Here is a 22,765-nt window from a genome sequence, read left to right as displayed (position 1 = left end):
TCTGCATCTAGCTCTGAAAAAATATTTGGCCTTCTAGCAGTGTGTGGGACTTGTTCTATTAGTCCACCTATACTGACCTCCATCAGGTTGCAAACTGAATATATTTTTTTCTGCATCTACCTCTGAAAAAATATTGGGCTTCTAGCTGTGTGTGGGACTTGTTGTATTAGTCCATCTATACTGACCTCCATCAGGTTGCAAACTGAATATATTTTTTTCTGCATCTAGCTCTGAAAAAATATTGGGCTTCTAGCTGTGTGTGGGTCTTGTTCTATTAATCCATCTATACTGACCTCCATCAGGTTGCAAACTGAATATAATTTTTTTCTGCATCTAGCTCTGAAAAAATATTGGGCTTCTAGCTGTGTGTGGGTCTTGTTCTATTAATCCATCTATACTGACCTCCATCAGGTTGCAAACTGAATCTATTTTTTTTCTGCATCTAGCTCTGAAAAAATATTGGGCTTCTAGCAGTGTGTGGGTCTTGTTCTATTAATCCATCTATACTGACCTCCATCAGGTTGCAAACTGAATCTAATTTTTTTCTGCATCTAGCTCTGAAAAAATATTGGGCTTCTAGCTGTGTGTGGGTCTTGTTCTATTAATCCATCTATACTGACCTCCATCAGGTTGCAAACTGAATATAATTTTTTTCTGCATCTAGCTCTGAAAAAATATTGGGCTTCTAGCTGTGTGTGGGTCTTGTTCTATTAATCCATCTATACTGACCTCCATCAGGTTGCAAACTGAATATAATTTTTTTCTGCATCTAGCTCTGAAAAAATATTTGGCCTTCTAGCAATGTGTGGGACTTGTTCTATTAGTCCACCTATACTGACCTCCATCAGGTTGCAAACTGAATATATTTTTTTCTGCATCTACCTCTGAAAAAATATTGGGTTTCTAGCTGTGTGTGGGACTTGTTGTATTAGTCCATCTATACTGACCTCCATCAGGTTGCAAACTGAATATATTTTTTTCTGCATCTAGCTCTGAAAAAATATTGGGCTTCTAGCTGTGTGTGGGTCTTGTTCTATTAATCCATCTATACTGACCTCCATCAGGTTGCAAACTGAATATAATTTTTTTCTGCATCTAGCTCTGAAAAATAATTGGGCTTCTAGCTGTGTGTGGGTCTTGTTCTATTAATCCACCTATACTGACCTCCATCAGGTTGGAAACTGAATCTAATTTTTTTCTGCATCAAGCTCTGAAAAAATATTGGGCTTCTAGCTGTGTGTGGGTCTTGTTCTATTAATCCATCTATACTGACCTCCATCAGGTTGCAAACTGAATATAATTTTTTTCTGCATCTAGCTCTGAAAAAATATTGGGCTTCTAGCTGTGTGTGGGTCTTGTTCTATTAATCCATCTATACTGACCTCCATCAGGTTGCAAACTGAATATAATTTTTTTCTGCATCTAGCTCTGAAAAAATATTGGGCTTCTAGCTGTGTGTGGGTCTTGTTCTATTAATCCATCTATACTGACCTCCATCAGGTTGCAAACTGAATATAATTTTTTTCTGCATCTAGCTCTGAAAAAATATTTGGCCTTCTAGCAGTGTGTGGGACTTGTTCTATTAGTCCACCTATACTGACCTCCATCAGGTTGCAAACTGAATATATTTTTTTCTGCATCTACCTCTGAAAAAATATTGGGCTTCAAGCTGTGTGTGGGACTTGTTGTATTAGTCCATCTATACTGACCTCCATCAGGTTGCAAACTGAATATATTTTTTTCTGCATCTAGCTCTGAAAAAATCTTGGGCTTCTAGCTGTGTGTGGGTCTTGTTCTATTAATCCATCTATACTGACCTCCATCAGGTTGCAAACTGAATCTAATTTTTTTCTGCATCTAGCTCTGAAAAAATATTGGGCTTCTAGCTGTGTGTGGGTCTTGTTCTATTAATCCATCTATACTGACCTCCATCAGGTTGCAAACTGAATATAATTTTTTTCTGCATCTACCTCTGAAAAAATATTGGGCTTCTAGCTGTGTGTGGGACTTGTTGTATTAGTCCATCTATACTGACCTCCATCAGGTTGCAAACTGAATATATTTTTTTCTGCATCTAGCTCTGAAAAAATATTGGGCTTCTAGCTGTGTGTGGGTCTTGTTCTATTAATCCATCTATACTGACCTCCATCAGGTTGCAAACTGAATATAATTTTTTTCTGCATCTAGCTCTGAAAAAATATTGGGCTTCTAGCTGTGTGTGGGTCTTGTTCTATTAATCCATCTATACTGACCTCCATCAGGTTGCAAACTGAATCTATTTTTTTTCTTCATCTAGCTCTGAAAAAATATTGGGCTTCTAGCTGTGTGTGGGTCTTGTTCTATTAATCCATCTATACTGACCTCCATCAGGTTACAAACTGAATATAATTTTTTTCTGCATCTAGCTCTGAAAAAATATTGGGCTTCTAGCTGTGTGTGGGTCTTGTTCTATTAATCCATCTATACTGACCTCCATCAGGTTGCAAACTGAATATATTTTTTTTCTGCATCTAGCTCTGAAAAAATATTGGGCTTCTAGCTGTGTGTGGGTCTTGTTCTATTAATCCATCTATACTGACCTCCATCAGGATGCAAACTGAATATAATTTTTTTCTGCATCTAGCTCTGAAAAAATATTTGGCCTTCTAGCAGTGTGTGGGACTTGTTCTATTAGTCCACCTATACTGACCTCCATCAGGTTGCAAACTGAATATAATTTTTTTCTGCATCTACCTCTGAAAAAATATTGGGCTTCTAGCTGTGTGTGGGACTTGTTGTATTAGTCCATCTATACTGACCTCCATCAGGTTGCAAACTGAATATATTTTTTTCTGCATCTAGCTCTGAAAAAATATTGGGCTTCTAGCTGTGTGTGGGTCTTGTTCTATTAATCCATCTATACTGACCTCCATCAGGTTGCAAACTGAATATAATTTTTTTCTGCATCTAGCTCTGAAAAAATATTGGGCTTCTAGCTGTGTGTGGGTCTTGTTCTATTAATCCATCTATACTGACCTCCATCAGGTTGCAAACTGAATATAATTTTTTTCTGCATCTAGCTCTGAAAAAAATATTGGGCTTCTAGCTGTGTGTGGGTCTTGTTCTATTAATCCATCTATACTGACCTCCATCAGGTTGCAAACTGAATATAATTTTTTTCTGCATCTAGCTCTGAAAAAATATTTGGCCTTCTAGCAGTGTGTGGGACTTGTTCTATTAGTCCACCTATACTGACCTCCATCAGGTTGCAAACTGAATATATTTTTTTCTGCATCTACCTCTGAAAAAATATTGGGTTTCTTGCTGTGTGTGGGACTTGTTGTATTAGTCCATCTATACTGACCTCCATCAGGTTGCAAACTGAATATATTTTTTTCTGCATCTAGCTCTGAAAAAATATTGGGCTTCTAGCTGTGTGTGGGTCTTGTTCTATTAATCCATCTATACTGACCTCCATCAGGTTGCAAACTGAATATAATTTTTTTCTGCATCTAGCTCTGAAAAAATATTGGGCTTCTAGCTGTGTGTGGGTCTTGTTCTATTAATCCACCTATACTGACCTCCATCAGGTTGCAAACTGAATCTAATTTTTTTCTGCATCTAGCTCTGAAAAAATATTGGGCTTCTAGCTGTGTGTGGGTCTTGTTCTATTAATCCATCTATACTGACCTCCATCAGGTTGCAAACTGAATATAATTTTTTTCTGCATCTAGCTCTGAAAAAATATTGGGCTTCTAGCTGTGTGTGGGTCTTGTTCTATTAATCCATCTATACTGACCTCCATCAGGTTGCAAACTGAATATAATTTTTTTCTGCATCTAGCTCTGAAAAAATATTGGGCTTCTAGCTGTGTGTGGGTCTTGTTCTATTAATCCATCTATACTGACCTCCATCAGGTTGCAAACTGAATATAATTTTTTTATGCATCTAGCTCTGAAAAAATATTTGGCCTTCTAGCAGTGTGTGGGACTTGTTCTATTAGTCCACCTATACTGACCTCCATCAGGTTGCAAACTGAATATATTTTTTTCTGCATCTACCTCTGAAAAAATATTGGGCTTCTAGCTGTGTGTGGGACTTGTTGTATTAGTCCATCTATACTGACCTCCATCAGGTTGCAAACTGAATATATTTTTTTCTGCATCTAGCTCTGAAAAAATATTGGGCTTCTAGCTGTGTGTGGGTCTTGTTCTATTAATCCATCTATACTGACCTCCATCAGGTTGCAAACTGAATATAATTTTTTTCTGCATCTAGCTCTGAAAAAATATTGGGCTTCTAGCTGTGTGTGGGTCTTGTTCTATTAATCCATCTATACTGACCTCCATCAGGTTGCAAACTGAATATAATTTTTTTCTGCATCTAGCTCTGAAAAAATATTGGGCTTCTAGCTGTGTGTGGGTCTTGTTCTATTAATCCATCTATACTGACCTCCATCAGGTTGCAAACTGAATCTAATTTTTTTCTGCATCTAGCTCTGAAAAAATATTGGGCTTCTAGCTGTGTGTGGGTCTTGTTCTATTAATCCATCTATACTGACCTCCATCAGGTTGCACACTGAATATAATTTTTTTCTGCATCTAGCTCTGAAAAAATATTGGGCTTCTAGCTGTGTGTGGGTCTTGTTCTATTAATCCATCTATACTGACCTCCATCAGGTTGCAAACTGAATATAATTTTTTTCTGCATCTAGCTCTGAAAAAATATTGGGCTTCTAGCTGTGTGTGGGTCTTGTTCTATTAATCCATCTATACTGACCTCCATCAGGTTGCAAACTGAATATAATTTTTTTCTGCATCTACCTCTGAAAAAATATTGGGCTTCTAGCTGTGTGTGGGTCTTGTTCTATTAATCCATCTATACTGACCTCCATCAGGTTGCAAACTGAATATATTTTTTTCTGCATCTAGCTCTGAAAAAATATTGGGCTTCTAGCTGTGTGTGGGTCTTGTTCTATTAATCCATCTATACTGACCTCCATCAGGTTGCAAACTGAATATAATTTTTTTCTGCATCTAGCTCTGAAAAAATATTGGGCTTCTAGCTGTGTGTGGGTCTAGTTCTATTAATCCATCTATACTGACATCCATCAGGTTGCAAACTGAATATAATTTTTTTCTGCATCTACCTCTGAAAAAATATTGGGCTTCTAGCTGTGTGTGGGTCTTGTTCTACTAATCCATCTATACTGACCTCCATCAGGTTGCAAACTGAATATAATTTTTATCTGCATCTAGCTCTGAAAAAATATTGGGCTTCTAGCTGTGTGTGGGTCTTGTTCTATTAATCCATCTATACTGACCTCCATCAGGTTGCAAACTGAATATAATTTTTTCTGCATCTACCTCTGAAAAAATATTGGGCTTCTAGCTGTGTGTGGGACTTGTTGTATTAGTCCATCTATACTGACCTCCATCAGGTTGCAAATTGAATATAATTTTTTTCTGCATCTAACCCAGCCAATAGTTTTGGCCTAATACTACAGTTTGGCCACTCAGCTCTGCTCGGTTACCATCCATTGTTTTTTTGTGCAAACAACTCCAGAGTTGTGAATTAGTTAACCACCAAAATGAGTGGAAAAAGGCCTGCTGCTGGTGGAAAGGGGAATAGGCGTGTTGGGAAGGGGAAAAAAGGTTGTGTCCGTGGGGTAGGTGTTAAAGCAACAGTAACATCTGCAGAAGAAAGACCATCTTCCAGCCAAACTAAAATGTCTACTTCTTTTAGCGGACAATGTGATAAGATCCCTTTCTTACGGCCACGCCAATCGCTACAAATTCCAGATGAGGCACAAAAACAGCAGGTGCTTCAACGGATATCAAGTGCTCCTTTAAGTGGGCTCTCCTCCACATCAACTTCAACATCACAAATACTCCAGTCCTCAAAGGTGTCACCCAAATCGCACTTGCTTCCTCACAGCTCCCAAATCTCCAGCTGCCCGTCTGAGTATGAGGTAGAACAGATGGTTGAGTCTGCAGAGCTGTTTACTCAAACTATAGCCTGGGAATCAGAGGTCGACTCCAGCGCTTCTGTGAATCCAGACGAGGAAATGATCTGCACTGATGCCCAGAATCTTTATGAGTCGGGTCCAGGACCAGACGCAGAAGGTTCTGACCATAATGTAGACCTTCATTCCCAAACTGTAACTCCTGTTGGTGGAGACAATGAGGAAGACGATGATAAGACTCAAATACCTGATTGAAGCGACAACTTTAGTTTTTTGTCAGGGCAGGAACAGGTTGGCTCTGAGGATGACGGGTGTGATAACACACAGGGTGATGATGATGAGGTTGGAGATCCCACTTACTGTCAACCCACAGTCAGCCAAGAGATGAGGTCAGCAGAGGAGGTGGAGGAAGATGCTAGTGACAACGAGGTCAGGTTGCGCCTTCCTGGACAGAGACGTAGTACTGGAAGCACGTCAACAACTGCATCCTCAAACACAACTCTGCCTCTCACCACAAGTCGTGGTGGCTCTTCAGGTTGCATGGGTGCTAAGCCTTGCATAGCCTGGGCATTTTTTCAGATCGATAAAGATGACCCAACTCGTGTTATCTGTAACATTTGTCAGCAAAAGCTAAGTAGAGGCCAAAAAATACATAGTTTGAGTACTTCATGCATGAACCGGCACATGGACATGAAGCATAAGTTGCAGTGGGAAGCTCAGTGTGCTACAATGCGGCCTAGCCGGCCGGGCCAACCACCGTCTGCCATATCTTGTGCATCCGTGGCCTCTTCATCCTCTGTGACTGGGGGGACAGCAGTCACACCTGTTTTGGGGCGCAGACCTGCCACCTCTTTACCCGCAACAGCCAGCGTGATTGGCAGGTCATCATTTTCTTTGGAGGTGGGAACACCAGCTGGTGTTGAGCGCTGTCCGACATCGATAGCACCACCTTTGGATGAAGGCAACCTAACATGTCCGCCTGCATCTTCCTCACAGACCGGCAGTTTGCCGGGGACACCCTTATCAACCCCGTCTAAGCACAATAGCCAGCCCTCGGTCCCTCAGATGTGGACAAGTAAAAGACCATTTCCTCCTAGCCATGAGAAAGCAAGAGGTTGAATTTCACCATCTGCAAGCTCTTGGCTACAGAAATGCTGCCTTTCCGCCTGGTGGACACAGAGGATTTTCGAGACCTTATGTCCGTCGCAGTGCCCCAGTACCAGATGCCCAGTCGGCACTACTTCTCAAAGAAAGGTGTGCCTGCGCTCCACCAGCATGTCGCACACAACATCACCGCTTCTTTGAGAAACTCTGTGTGTGACAGGGTGCATTTCACCACAGACACTTGGACGAGTAGGCATGGACAGGGGCGTTACATGTCGCTGACTGGGCACTGGGTAACTATGGTGACAGGAGGACAAGGGGCTGCTGGCCAAGTCTTGCCGTCCCCACGAGTTGTGCGTCAATCCTCTTTATGTCAAAGTTCCTCCACTGCTTCTGCCTCCTCAACCTCTTCTCGGTCTTCCACCTGCACCCAAAGCCTGTCTGGTCATGCCACAAGCTTTCTAACTGTGCAGAAGGGATCCTGCACACCTCCTTACTATGCTGGCAGTAGGGCTCAACGTCATCAGGCGGTTTTTACATTGAAATGTCTGGGAAATGTGAGTCACACAGCTGAGGAGTTGTGGTCAGCTCTGGAGAACCAATTTCATGAATGGTTGTCTCCACTGGACCTGAAACCGTGTGCGACAATGCTGCAAACCTGGGTGCGGCCCTTCGCCGGGGCAATGTCACACACGTGCCTTGTATGGCTCACGTGTTGAACCTGGTTGTCCAGCAATTTTTAGCCCACTATCCCAGACTAGATGGCCTTCTGCAGAGGGCACGGTCGCTGTGTGCTCACTTCCGCCGTTCGCATCCCGCAGCTCAGCGACTTACATCTCTACAGAAGTCGTTGGGCCTGCCACTTCACCGGCTAAAATGCGATGTGCCTACCCGGTGGAATTCAATTCTGCACATGTTGCAGCGACTGTGGCAGCACCGACAAGCCCTGGTGCAATACGTTCTGACGTATAGCCTGGGCCAACGAGATTCAGAGGTGGGGCAAATCACGCTGGAGGAGTGGTCTCAGATCAGGGACCTATGCACCCTTCTGCACAGTTTTGAAATGGCGACGAAGATGTTTAGTGCTGACGATGCCATTATCAGCATGACTATTCCGGTGATTTACATGCTGGAGCACATGTTAAACAGAATTCGGAGTCAGGTGGTGGCACAAGAGGAGGTGGAGGAAGTAGAGGAGGAGGAGTTGTATGCGGAAGGGCTAACATCTGCAAGGTCCAGACGGTCGGCAGCACCAAGGCGGCAGGCATGTGAGGGTGGGGGAGATGGTTTTACCAGGGCGCATGGTAGCAGCCAAACTAGTGAGGAAGGTGCAGGAGCCCAGGAAGAAGTGGAGGACGAACTGATGGAAGACTCATCAGATGAGGGAGACCTTGATCACATTTCTGTTGTGCGAGGTTGGGGGGAGAGGACAGAGGAAGGAAGCATGATTGTTACCTCGCCACCAACACAACAGGGACTTGGTGCTCCTGGATGCGCAACACACATGAGTGCCTTCTTGCTGCACTACCTGCAACATGACCCTCGAATTGTGAGAATTAGAAATAATCCTGACTACTGGGTTGCCACACTGTTAGATCCCCGGTACAAAAGTAAATTTGCAGAAAATATTCCTGCCATAGAAAGGGATGCACGCATGCAGGAGTATCAACAGAGACTGTTGCAGAATCTTACATGTGCTTTTCCACAAAATACCAGTGGTGCACGTAGTGAATCTCACAGTTCCAACTTGCCAACCGTGGGACCGTCAAGTGTTCAGCACTCAAACCATAACAGAACCACAGTATCTGCTGGTAACATCAATTTTGCGGAATCATTTCACCACTTTTTTAGCCCATCCTTTGCAAGGCCACAGGAGACAAGAAGTCTGACACATAGTCAACGCCTAGAGACGATGGTACAGGAGTATCTCCAAGTAAACATTGAAGCCACGACTGTGTCACTGGACCCTTGCTCTTTTTGGGCTTCCAATCTGGATAAATGGCCGGAGCTAGCCACTTACGCCTTGGAGATCTTGTCATGCCCCGCAGCCAGCGTTCTGTCTGAACGTGTGTTCAGCGCTGCTGGTGGTGTGCTGACAGATAAGCGCACGCGGCTCTCCACTGATAATGTAGACAGACTCACGTTCATAAAGATGAACAAATCATGGATCCGAAACGACTTTTCTACCCCTGTGTCATCCTGGGGAGAGTAAAAGCTTGATGATTGGTTAAAATCACCCTACCAACCGTTTTAAGCTTTCAAATTACTAATCATGTTTATCTGTATCTTGACTGGAAAATAATTTGGGCTTTGTAGCAGTGTGCAGCACTGATCCTATTAGGCCATCTATACTAAAGCTTCACCAGATTTAAAATTAAAAATAATTTTTAGCTGCAGCTAGCCCGGAAAATAATTTTGGGGCTCCGAGATGCGCAAGACACATAAGTGCCTTCTTGCTGCACTACCTGCAGCATGACCCTCATATTGTCAGAATTCGAAGTAATCATGACTACTGGGTTGCCACACTCTTAGATCCCCCAAACTTTTCGATCAACCTTTTCATTTTAATAAAGACCAAAAAAATGGTCATTTTTGAAATTATAAGCATTAGCAGGTTGTTAGAAACTGAAATCAAACAGTTTTCAACTCAAAACTTTATTCTAGGTGATGTTACATTTTCACATAGGACCCCTTGTTCGAAAGGAGCTTCTGAACTCTCTCGTCCATTGAATTTGTCAGGTTTTGGATGGTTTCTGCTTCAATTGTTTTGCATGAGGACAGAATACCCTCCCAGAGCTGTTGCTTAGATGTGAACTGCCTCCCCCCATCATAGACACTCCTTTTAATGATGCTCCAAAGGTTCTGAATGGGGTAGAGGTCAGGGGAGCATGTGGGTCACACCATAAGTTTGTCCCCTTTTATGCCCATATCAGCCAGAGATGCAGATGTTTTATGTGCAGCATGAGATGATGCATTATCATGCAGAAAAATGATCTTGCTGTGAAATACACGGTTCTTCTTCTTGAACCATGGCAGGAAGTGCTGTTTGAGAAAATCCACATACATTATGGAGTTCATCTTTAGCGCCTTCAGGGATCCTAAAGGGGCTGACAATCTCTCTCCCCATGATTCCAGCCCAAAACATTACTCCACCTCCTCCTTGTTGGCGCTGTAGCCGTGTTTGCGTGGGGTGTCCATCAACCAGCCATCCTCTACTCCATCCATCTGGACCATCGAGCGCTGCACGGCACTCATCCGTGAACAAAACTGTTTTGAAATCAGTCTTCATGTAATGTTTGGCCCACTGGAGCCGTTTCTGCTTGTGTGAAGTGGATAGAGGAGGTCGACAGGATGGCGTATGCACAGCTGCAAACCTCTGAAGGACCCTGCATCTTGTTGTTCGGGGGATGTTGGAGGTACAAGCAGCTTCAAAAACTTGTCTGCTGCTATGACAAGGCTTTTTGGCCGCTGCTCTTTGAACCTGATGTAATTGCCTGTAGGAAAGAGTCCTCAATTTGCCCTTATCAGCACGCACACGTGTGTACTGTGAATCAGCTACATACTTCTTGATTGCCAAGACACTTCATCCTGATCATCGCACAATGTTGATTGTAGTCATGCCTTGACCTAAACACTCCACAATTTGTTGCTTCTCAGCAGCCGACACATCCTTTTTCTTTCCCATTTTGGCAGAAAATGTAGGCTGCTTAATAATGTGAGAGAGCCTTCTTAAGTAGTCTTGCCTTTCATTGGACACACCTGCCAAACTAATTAGCACAGATGTCTGCAATTGCTTACAGTGATATAAAGAGCCCTGACACACATCACCATCAATGAGTTTAACTGACAAACAAACAAATTCTTCCCTTATCACTCCTAAACAATTTTTGCATAATAATTTGGAACGCAGTGTACATGTGCTTTTCCACAAAACACCAGCGGTTCACGTAGTGAATCTTACAGTTCTAACTTGCCAACCGTGGTCTGTATGGAGATGTTCAATAAAGGGCCCAAAATTAAGATAACATAGATGGGAGAGGTCTCTATGAATAGGAATTCCTAAGTATTTGATACCCTGTGAGGGACAGGCAAAGGGAAAGTTGGACTGGATGGAATCCTATATGGATTTGGGGAGGGAGACATCGAGGGCCTCAGACTTCGCTGCATTGATTTTAAAATTTGACCATGTAACAAAGTGATCTATTTCAGCCATAACAGCAGGGATGGATATATGTGATTGAGTGATATATACTAGGACATCATCAGCAAATAGAGAGCACTTGTACTCGGTGCCTCCCACCTCAATCCACCTAATATTGGGGTTATGGCGAATTGATGAGAGCAGGTGCTCCGTCACTAGGATGTATAAGAGAGGGGACAGAGGACATCCCTGCCTTGTCCCATTGGTGATTGTGAAAGGTGATGAAAATGTTCTGACGCACCCCCTGGGCCTTGGGACACCCGGAGCCGGACCCTTTTTGGTGGATGCTGGTGGTTGTAGTCTTCGTGGCGGCGACCCGGTTCCGTGGCTCAGGGCGGTCAAACCAGTGGCGGAACTATTTATGTGGTTTTGATGTTTAAATGTCCGACTACGCCACCCGTGGATTGCGGTCAGAGTGAACTGCTGCTACAGGGCAGACCGCTGAGGCTGGTGTTGTGGGTGCAGCAGAGCGTAGCATAACTCCCCACGGGAGGAGTATAGCCTCAGGGCAGTGTATGCGGAGGATGGGGGTGATGGTGCAGGGCAGCAGCAGTAACGACACGGAGTCAGTGATGCAGTCCAGGGCCTTTACTCAGAGTTCTTATTATCCAGACCATATCTGCAGGTAACGGCTGCGCACGTCGTACTGTGCTCACCAGGTGAGGGGCTCAGACAACTCCCAGATAACTTTGGAGCACTTCACAGGACCCCCTTTGTGTGTCCTTTGTCTGGCCTTTCTTACCAACACTTCTGTCCGGCTGCCTCGGGCCTCCTCTTGGTAAACTTAGCGCCAGTTTCCCTGACCCTATGTGGTGCCTTCCTAGCGGGTGTAGCGAGGGGCTGCGCCACATAAAATGTCAGAGCCTCCGGTTTCTAGCTGAGGGTCGTTTCCTGCCTCCACTAGTTCGGGGACCGGTCTCCCCCTTTGGCCTGACCCCTCCACGCAGGTGGATTCGGGCGTGCGGTGGCGACTCGCCCGTCCGCACCCCTGGGATCCCTTCATTCCTCGTTCCTGGAGCCTTCTCCGCTCCTCTTCCTTCCTTCTCCCTCTTCCAGGCCTGGGCCTCTGTTACTAGGCCCGCCTCCGGAGCAGAGCTCATGCAGAGCCCCTGCTCCCTGCCACTTCTGCTCAGACTTCTCTGCACTGAACTAAGATGGTGCCCACCTTTTATACTCCCTTCTCAATGCACCCAGGAACTGCTTCCTCCCTGCTCCTGCACTACAGGGTTCCCCTTCCTCAGTGTTCCCTCCCCCCACTCCAGCCAGGGACAGGGACTGTCGTGCCCATCTCAGGGGCATATTGGTCGCCCTGCCCCACGGCAATGTGGTGTAATGCATGCAGGTGTCGGGTCCTGATCCACACTCCATCCTTACCTGAGAGTGAGATATCACACCTCTGGGTGAGGTGCAATACGTCTGTAGCAACCGAGCCCTCAGGGTGCTACAGTTCCATTTATCTTCAGCCTAGGTGACGTATTGCGATACAGGGCCGTGATTTTGGCTATAAAAGGGTCCCCTAGACCCCTACCCCAAGCTTTTTAAGAGAATCATATATGGCGTGCCAGGAGACTCTATGGAATGCTTTCTCAGCATCCAACGAGAGTATCTAATTACAAATTTTTAACTGCATCTAGCCCAGGAAATACTTTGTGCCTAGTAGCAGTGTCTGCTAGTCAGCGGATTATCCCGGCTGTTAAGCAAGCTACACCACCTGTAGTTTAGACACTTAATTTTTTCAAAGGAAATGATTCGGGACCATGGGATACTTAGTGAAGAGCATCAGGAGGCACCCCAAGGCATAGGGGCTGGGACTGGCATTAGGATGCCTTGCGGTGGACAGCTGAGCTCGATCCTTATAAAAGCTTTTTAACTGCAGCAGCTTTAGTGGACGCTACTGGAGCTGGAATTACGCGGCTGCTGGCATGAGACTTGCCCTCCAATAGATCCTTGTAAATGGATTTAAAGTGTATTCATTCAAATTAGAGAGACAATTTAAATTAAAAAGCTTAGAGCTGCCTCCACCACAGGGGGGCTCGCTCGACCCACCAGCGGACAGGCACCAGTATTGGGAGAGGGGGGCTGGCCGTCAGGGTTCACCGCGGCTCTGGCACAAACCCGGCGACACGGAGGTGGCACGGGCAGGAGCGGACTGGCCGTGTCGGCTTCTCACTTTTTGGATTTTAGAAGGGCATGACATGCCTATATCTGTGTCTCCCCCTCATTTTACTCCTCCACCTCTTTTATTTTCGCATGACTATATGTACTTGTCACTTTTCCATGTGTTAGTTATGTCTTCTGAGCAGTTTGTCAGCTTTTGGACACCTTTGAAGGTGTTTTCTATGTGTTTCTATGTGTTTTTGTTTGCCTGCCATTGTTTTTAACGGTGTTCGAAGGTGTTCGACGAACAGTTCGACGAACAGTTCGGCGAACACACGGGTGTTCGACGAACCGAACCGAACTCGAACACTACGGGGGTGGCTCAACACTAATGCTGAGAAGCAGATGACATGTAGGCCTGGACACATGCTGGACAAAGACATGATTTACCAGCCAGGATCCAAGGAAAGATGGGTGAATCTCAACAATTAAGCAAATTATGGACAAATGGACAATTACTTTCTAACTAATTATTGTATGTACCTGCTGCAATCTGATTCTTTTTAATGGACAATCCAAGAATAAATAGATACTTTTTTTATAAGAATATCGTGATATTGATACTTTTAGAAGTCCTCAGTAGAAAAAAATAATACAGGAAGAGTATTATTTTACAATGGTGAGCCAGCCAGTCCTGTTTTTTTGTTTTTTAAATTAAGTAAGTGAATTTCTTCCGTGAACAAGGGGGGAGTCCTGACCAGCTGAACAGCTGTTGTTCACGTGTCAGTAAATTCACTAGTTTGTCACGAGAAGCAGAAAGGACCTACAGACTGAGGAAAGACAGGAAGCAGAGGTACTAACAAGGAACAGAATCACACAGGAAAAGAATCAGACGAACTGAAGACAGGACGTGCTGATAAAGAGAAGCCAAGGAATCTTAAGGTAAGCAAAATATGGATATAATTTCTTCTTTTGCTAAACTGTAGCGCCGGTGTCCCTGCCCTCTGCTAGGCAGGGACGCTGTTCCCCTCACCTCTCTGCTCCGTGCCCGGCATCCTCCTCCCGCTCTGCTGCAGCGCGCGCTCCTTCCCGGCCACTGTGCTTAGGGCGCGTGCGCGCGCTCTCCCTCCCTCTTGAAGGGCCCGCGCGCGCCGTCCTAAGGAGTCCCCGGCCAATGGCCGGAGGACTTCACCATATATAAGGCACCTCCTCCAAAATGGAGGTGCCCGAGCAATGTTGTTGCACTGTTCACTACTCTGCTTCAGCCCTCAGGTCCCGTTGCCAGTTACCTGCCAGTTACCTGCCAGATACCTGCCAGATTCCTGCCAGCTTGCTGTCTTATTCCTGCCTGATATTCTGCTACTTGCCTGCTAGCCTGAGGTCCGACGGTCTGCCTTACAACTCCTGTCAGTCTGTCTAAGGACCAGCTTGCCCGCTCACCTGGGAGCGCACATCTGCTACCTGCCTGCTAGCCTACCTGGAGGCTCCGCCGTCACGTGCTGTGACCACCTGCCTGTCCAGTGACTCCTGCCCGCTCACCTGGGAGCGCTCATCTGCTGCCTGTCTGCTAGCCTACCTGGAGGCTCTGCCGTCACGTGCTGTGACTACCCGCCTGTCCAGAGACTTCTGCCCGCTCACCTGGGAGCGCTCATCTGCCGTCTGTCTGTTGGTCTTCCTGGAGGCTCCGCCGTCACATGCTGTGACCACCCGTTTATCCAGAGACTCTCGTCTGCTCACCTGGGAGCTCATGTCTACCATCAGCCGCCACAGGTCGTACCAACCCTTTACCCAGAGACTGCCCCGGTCACTTGCCGTGACCATCTGCCCGTTCATCCAGAGACTGCCCCGGTCACTTGCCGTGACCTCCTGCCCGTTCTTACAGAGACTGTCCCGGTCACCTGCTGTGACTGCCTGCCTGGTCGCCACCCGCTCCCTTACAAGGACCGCCCCCTTGTATAGTAGCTCAGAGGTTCCGCCTTCCAGACCCGTTACAGTTTGCTCGGGCAATGGAACCCGGTGGCACCCAAGCTCCCTCGCTCTCGGACCTGTGTCATGAACTGTCCCGTCAGAGGTCCCAACAGGAGTCCATCCTGGGTCACCTGCGGAATGTCAATTCTCGCCTCGACACTCTGACTGCTCTGCCAGCAACCTCCGCCAGTGCCATGACTCGCAATCCGGCAGCTCCGCTGCCCACTAATACCATGGTATCCTACACCGGACCCCGGCTTTCTGCACCTCCTCGCTTCGGAGGCGACTCCGCCCAGGCTCGGGGCTTCATAAATCAGTGCACCCTGCACTTTGAACTATTGTCCCACCAGTTTAACTCCGACCGGGCCAAAATTGCCTTCATCATGTCCCATCTCACCGGGGAGGCCCTGGCCTGGCTAAATCCTCTATGGGAGAGAGGAGACCCCCCTGGTGTCCGCCTTGCCTGCCTTTCTCACGGCTTTCCAGAAAGTCTTCGATGAACCCGGACGGAAGACCTCATCCGCATCATCACTGCTACGCCTCCGTCAGGGAAGTCTCACCGTGGGCCAATATGCCATACGGTTCCATACCCTTGCCTCGGAGCTGGCCTGGGATAACGACGCTCTGGTATCCGTCTTCTGGGAGGGTCTGTCCGGCCGTATTAAAGATGAACTTGCCGGTCGGGACATTCCTACCACTCTCGATGACCTAATAACTCTTGCCACCCGGATTGACCTACGGTTCCAGGAGCGTGCCAAAGAGGTCACCCATGAGAGGAGGTTTCCACGTCTAGCTCCTACTTTTCAGAAACCCGTCACTCCCTCCGTCTCTCCCCAGGTACACTCTCCTGAGCCTATGCAGGTCGACCAGACCAAGATGGTCAAAACCCGTCAGGACTTACGCCGTGCCGAGGGGAGCTGCTTCTACTGTGGCAGTAAGGAGCACCGGATCCGTGCCTGCCCGGAGAGGTCGGGAAACGCCTGTGTCTAGGTTCGCTCAGAGAGGTCGACCTAGACAAGAATAAATCCTCTCCATCTCTGCTGCTGTCAGTCTCAATCGTCTGCGGGGAGAACCGTTATTTTGAACTAGCCCAACTTGACTCTGGAGCAGCCGGGAATCTTATTTCACAGTCCCTGGTAGAGAAATACCGCATCCCCACCAAACCTCTGGCTGTACCCTTGTCTGTTGCTGCCGTGGATGGGGGTCTCTTACCATGCCCCATCCAACTCACCACCGAATCCCTTACTCTGCAGGTGGGAATGCTGCATTCTGAGAGTATCTCCTTTCATGTTCTGCCTGGACTCTCTCACGCCCTCTTGCTAGGTCTACCTTGGCTCCAGAGACATGCACCCGTGCTTGACTGGCAGACCGGAGAATTCCATCGCTGGGGACAGGACTGCCATAAGACCTGTCTGGTTCCCGTCCATCCCGTCCGTCCTTCTCCTACCCCAGCTAATCTACCTGGACTTCCGATTCCTTATTGGTCTTATGCTGATGTCTTTAATTAAAAGGAGGCAGAGACACTACCCCCTCATAGACCATACGACTGCCCTATCGACCTGTTACCCGGTACTACTCCTCCCCGTGGGCGTATTTATCCATTATCTGCTGCTGAGACCCGGTCGATGTCCGAATATATTGAGGAGAATCTGGCCAGGGGATTCATCCGGAAATCTACCTCCCCGGCGGGAGCAGGCTTCTTTTTCGTCAAAAAGAAGGACGGCTCTCTCCGTCCCTGTATAGACTATAGAGGCCTTAACCAGATCACGGTGAAGAATAAGTACCCCCTTCCGCTCATTCCAGAGTTATTTGATTGTCTGAGGGGGGCTAGAATCTTCACCAAACTGGACCTCCGTGGGGCGTACAACCTGGTTCGTATCCGTCAGGGGGATGAATGGAAGACGGCATTCAACACCCGGGACGGCCACTATGAATATCTGGTAATGCCCTTTGGTCTCTGTAACGCGCCTGCCGTCTTTCAAGAGTTGGTCAATAACATCTTCCGGGACCTTCTCTACTCCTGCTTAGTGGTGTACCTGGACGACATCTTGGTCTTCTCTCCAGATCTCCAGACTCACCGGAGGGACGTTCGTCAGGTCCTGCTCAGGCTCAGGCAGAATCACCTCTTCGCTAAATACGAGTAGTGCCTCTTTGAGCAGACCTCGCTTCCGTTTTTGGGCTACATTATTTCTCAGACTGGCCTACGAATGGATCCAGAGAAACTGTCTGCCATCGAGAAATGGCCTCGACCGGAGGGGTTGAAGGCCATTCAGCGGTTCCTGGGCTTCGCCAACTACTACCGCCTCTTCATACCACACTTCTCTTCCCGGACTGCCCCAATTTCCGCGCTCACCCGTAAGGGTACTAATCCCAAAGAGTGGCCGCCCGAAGCAGAGGAGGCCTTTCTTTCCTTAAAACAGGCCTTCTCTTCCGCCCCGGTGCTGCATCGCCCGGACGGCAACAAGCAGTTCTTCCTGGAAGTTGACGCCTCCTACTCTGGAGCCGGAGCGGTACTTACTCAAAAATCATCTTCCGGGAGGATGGTAACTTGCGGCTTCTTCTCTAAACTCTTCTCCTCCTCAGAGCGCAATTATTCCATAGGAGACCGAGAGTTATTGGCCATCAAACTGGCATTGGAGGAGTGGCGTTACCTGCTCGAGGGGGCTCTTCACCCGGTAATAATTTACACTGACCACAAGAACTTGGCTTACCTCCAGCATGCCCAGAGACTTAACCCGCGCCAAGCCCGGTGGTCCTTGTTTTTTGCTTGCTTTGATTTTGTTCTTCATTTTCGCCCGGCTGACAAAAACGTCAAGGCGGACGCCTTGTCTCGATCCTTTCTGGTGTCTGATCTCGAGGAAGATCCGAAACACATCATCGATCCCGCCAGAGTAATGCAGGTGGCTCCCGTGAGTCTAAATCGTCTCCCTCCCGGAAAGACGTTCGTATCAGTACCTGATCGGGAGAAGATCCTTCACTGGGGTCACTCGTCTAAACTGGCTGGCCATGCCGGTCAGAAAAAGACCCTCCAGCTTATTACCCGGCACTACTGGTGGCCTACCCTGCACAAGGACGTAATAGACTTTGTTTCTGCCTGTGTGTCCTGCGCCCGCAACAAGGTTCCGAGACATCTGCCAGCCGGTCGCCTCCTTCCGCTTTCTGTACCTGCTGCCCCCTGGCAGCATATAGCAATGGACTTTATAACTGACCTCCCAGTCTCTGCCGGTTGTACGGTCATTTGGGTGGTCGCTGACCGCTTCTCCAAGATGGCTCATTTCGTTCCCCTGCCAGGCCTCCCGTCTGCACCCGAGCTAGCTAAAGACTTTATTCGTCACATCTTTCGTCTTCATGGCCTGCCCCTCCACATCGTGTCGGATCGTGGGGTACAGTTCACCTCACGCTTCTGGAGAGCCACTTGTAAACTGCTAGACGTCACCCTGGACTTCTCTTCCGCTTACCACCCACAGTCCAATGGTCAAGTGGAGCGGATCAATCAGAACCTGACCAGTTACCTCCTGCACTTCGTTAATGCCCATCATTCAGACTGGGTGGATCTCCTACCATGGGCCGAGTTCTCTTATAACAATCACGAGAGCGAATCCTCCTCCAAATCCCCGTTTTTTGTAGTCTTCGGTCAGCATCCTCGAATTCCTTTTCCTGTCTCCACCTCTGTTGACAACCCGGCTGCGGAATCTCTCGTTAGCAAATTTTCCTCCATTTGGGAGCGTACCCGATCCGCACTCCTTCAGTCGTCCGAACGGATGAAAAGACACGCTGACAAAAAACGCCTGGATCCTCCACAATTTCGTCCTGGAGATAAAGTCTGGCTCTCATCTAAATATGTCCGACTCAAGATACCTTCTTACAAGTTAGGGCCTCGGTTCATCGGTCCTCTGGAGGTCATCAGTCAGATCAACCCGGTGGCCTATAAATTGAAACTCCCGGCCAACTTACGGATCCCTAACTCCTTCCATGTATCTCTCCTCAAACCTGTGGTACTTAACTCTTTTTCCAAGTCTACAGGTACGCCTCCTGCTCCGGTTTCTGCTGAGGACGAGTTTGAGGTAGAGAACATTCTTGCCACCAAAAGGGTAAGAGGAAAGACCTTTTTTCTAGTAGATTGGAAGGGGTTTGGTCCTGAGGAGAGAACGTGGGAGCCCCGGGAGAACATCCATGCCCCTCTTATCCTTGCTAAATTTCTGTCTGGCCTAAAAAAGGGGGGGGCCTAAAGGGGGGGGTACTGTAGCGCCGGTGTCCCTGCCCTCTGCTAGGCAGGGACGCTGTTCCCCTCACCTCTCTGCTCCGTGCCCGGCGTCCTCCTCCCGCTCTGCTGGCAGCGCGCGCTCCTTCCTGGCCACTGTGCTTAGGGCGCGCGCGCTCTCCCTCCCTCTTAAAGGGGCCGCGCGCACCGTCCTAAGGAGTCCCCGGCCAATGGCCGGAGGACTTCACCATATATAAGGCACCTCCTCCAAAATGGAGGTGCCCGAGCAATGTTGTTGCACTGTTCACTACTCTGCTTCAGCCCTCAGGTCCCGTTGCCAGTTACCTCCCAGTTACCTGCCAGATACCTGCCAGATTCCTGCCAGCTTGCTGTCTTATTCCTGCCTGATATTCTGCTACCTGCCTGCTAGCCTGAGGTCCGACGGTCTGCCTTACAACTCCTGTCAGTCTGTCTAAGGACCAGCTTGCCCGCTCACCTGGGAGCGCACATCTGCTACCTGCCTGCTAGCCTACCTGGAGGCTCCGCCGTCACGTGCTGTGACCACCTGCCTGTCCAGTGACTCCTGCCCGCTCACCTGGGAGCGCTCATCTGCTGCCTGTCTGCTAGCCTACCTGGAGGCTCTGCCGTCACGTGCTGTGACTACCCGCCTGTCCAGAGACTTCTGCCCGCTCACCTGGGAGCGCTCATCTGCCGCCTGTCTGTTGGTCTTCCTGGAGGCTCCGCCGTCACATGCTGTGACCACCCGTTTATCCAGAGACTCTCGTCTGCTCACCTGGGAGCTCATGTCTACCATCAGCCGCCACAGGTCGTACCAACCCTTAACCCAGAGACTGCCCCGGTCACTTGCCGTGACCATCTGCCCGTTCATCCAGAGACTGCCCCGGTCACTTGCCGTGACCTCCTGCCCGTCCTTCCAGAGACTGTCCCGGTCACCTGCTGTGACTGCCTGCCTGGTCGCCACCCGCTCCCTTACAAGGACCGCCCCCTTGTATAGTAGCTCAGAGGTTCCGCCTTCCAGACCCGTTACATAAACAAAGTAATATTAATTTCAAAGTTAATGTAGGAGATGACATAGAAGTTTTGTGGCTCAGTTTATACAAAGAATGTGAATTGCAGAATTTACAGTTAACTTCTAAATTGGTAAATAGAGACAAACAGAAATTGAGAAATAATCTACATTTGGTAGATTTTTTTCATAGTCTTGTGTTAGAGATTTCTAAGCAGGAAAAAAGTGTAGAAGTGTCAGACGGTGATACTGATTCAGACTGTAATGTGGAAAATGAACAAGAAGTAAGACACGTGTCTGTAACTGAAGGTGACCTTGGGTCTGACCAAGAGACGGACATATAGAAACCTGACATGGGAGGAGACATGACTGACATACGAGAAACCGACATACTAGGTGATGTGGGAGGAGACGTGAGTGACGTAGGAGGAACGGACGTACAAGAGCCACTAAAAATATCAGAGAATTCTGGAATTACCCAGGCTCAACTCCAAATTAAAGTGAGGAAAAATTTGCTGAAATTATACAAAATCATGCCAAAATATGATGTCAAAATCCATGCCTGTAGAAATTCAGAGACATTTGAGAGCTTCTCTGATAAGTTTGATTTATCCAATGAGGAGAGGAATCAATTATTTAAAATATGGATTCCTGTGACATTGTCCAGACGTTTACATTTAATGCCCTGTGAAAATGACTCTCCTAATGGATGGGAAAATGATTCGGACAGATTAAGATATTTGATTTATTGTGTCACAAAGGATTTTCCCAACATAGAAGATCTGCAGAAACTAAGGATTGGTAGGAAGGAATGTACATATACATTCATGTCCATATTTGAACGGTTGTACAAAGCTCTCATCAAAATGGAAAAGTACAACATATGATAACAACTTTTGTACAAAAATTCAAATTCCTAAATTCAGTTTCCCAAGTTATGGCATCACAAAAAAATTCATTATTTGAATGTGCGCAGATGCTGGATTTTGTTAGAAAACATGAGAATCGTGAAAAGAAAATAAATCAAGCTAAATTTATAAAACCAGGAAAGGTAAAATCTTACCAAAAGCCAATATCAAACTCTCCTAGACTGAGTCATCCCCATAGTGAACTCTATCAAATACGCAGAAGATTTCATATATGTTATAAGCCATATCAGCCAGTGCAAAGATCCATCTCTCCACAGAATGAGTTAATTCTCAGTCAGAACTGTGATTCTCTAAAAAGGAAAATGGCTGAAACTGATGGACAGAGACAGGTGAGACGACCAACTCACAGTGACGTCATGGAATGTGGACAGAAGAACAGGCAGTTCTCTGAGGTTTTGAAGGATAGAAAAATGTCTTTCCTAAATAGGGCGTTCCTGGAGATATTTGAGAGAGACAGAAGATTTGGTTTAGGGAGTGGCTAAGGAAAAACTGTAATTATAATGTTGTATCAAAATGTAATACAATGTCTCAATATTTATTTATAATCTTATACAGTAAAATTGTAGTTACATAGTTTCTAATAGTTTATATATATATATATATATATATATATATATATATACACTTGTCTAAGTAGAGATTGCGTATAATTGTATTTATATATACGTTTATGAAATATATAAATATATATTAATTAATAAATTAGAACTTCATATATATAAATTTAAGTAGCAATATTTTGAATTACATTAGAACCAACCAATATATGTATAAGATATTTAAATAAATCTGTTTCTGTATGAATTTGATATTTAATTTTATTTTCTTATATTTCCTTAGAGTTTTCATTCCAAAGCAGGATTTGATCAAAGAACTCTAAAATGGATTTATTTCTTTATTCACACAGGAAGTGAAAAAATTGCATGATTTTATGTGTATAACATTTTAAAATAATAACAATATATCTAGTTGAACTATAATATATATGTAATACTTATTAATTCTTTTGTGTTGCTAATATTTTCTGTGCATGAAGTGTTCGTGCAAATTAAAGTAGCTTTACAGCATGACGTGTGACAGCTGCGGCCTTTGAACTTTGATCTAATAGTATAGTATCCCATTCATTCTATTTTCAACTGATGTAACTTAAGACTGGGCAGCCAGTGAAAAAAGAATCTAAGACAAGAGTTTTTTCAAGTGTCTGAAATTCCAGTGACTTACTCTCATATTATATAATATGTACTTGGGGAATATTCAAAGAAATATAAAGATATTCAATTGATATGGCAATGCG

The sequence above is a fragment of the Phyllobates terribilis genome, unplaced genomic scaffold (genome assembly GCF_046119375.1).
Source record: "Phyllobates terribilis strain yellow unplaced genomic scaffold, ASM4611937v1 Scaffold_4__5_contigs__length_816908805, whole genome shotgun sequence".
Classification (NCBI taxonomy): domain Eukaryota; kingdom Metazoa; phylum Chordata; class Amphibia; order Anura; family Dendrobatidae; genus Phyllobates; species Phyllobates terribilis.
Note: the sequence above shows the minus strand (reverse complement) of the source record.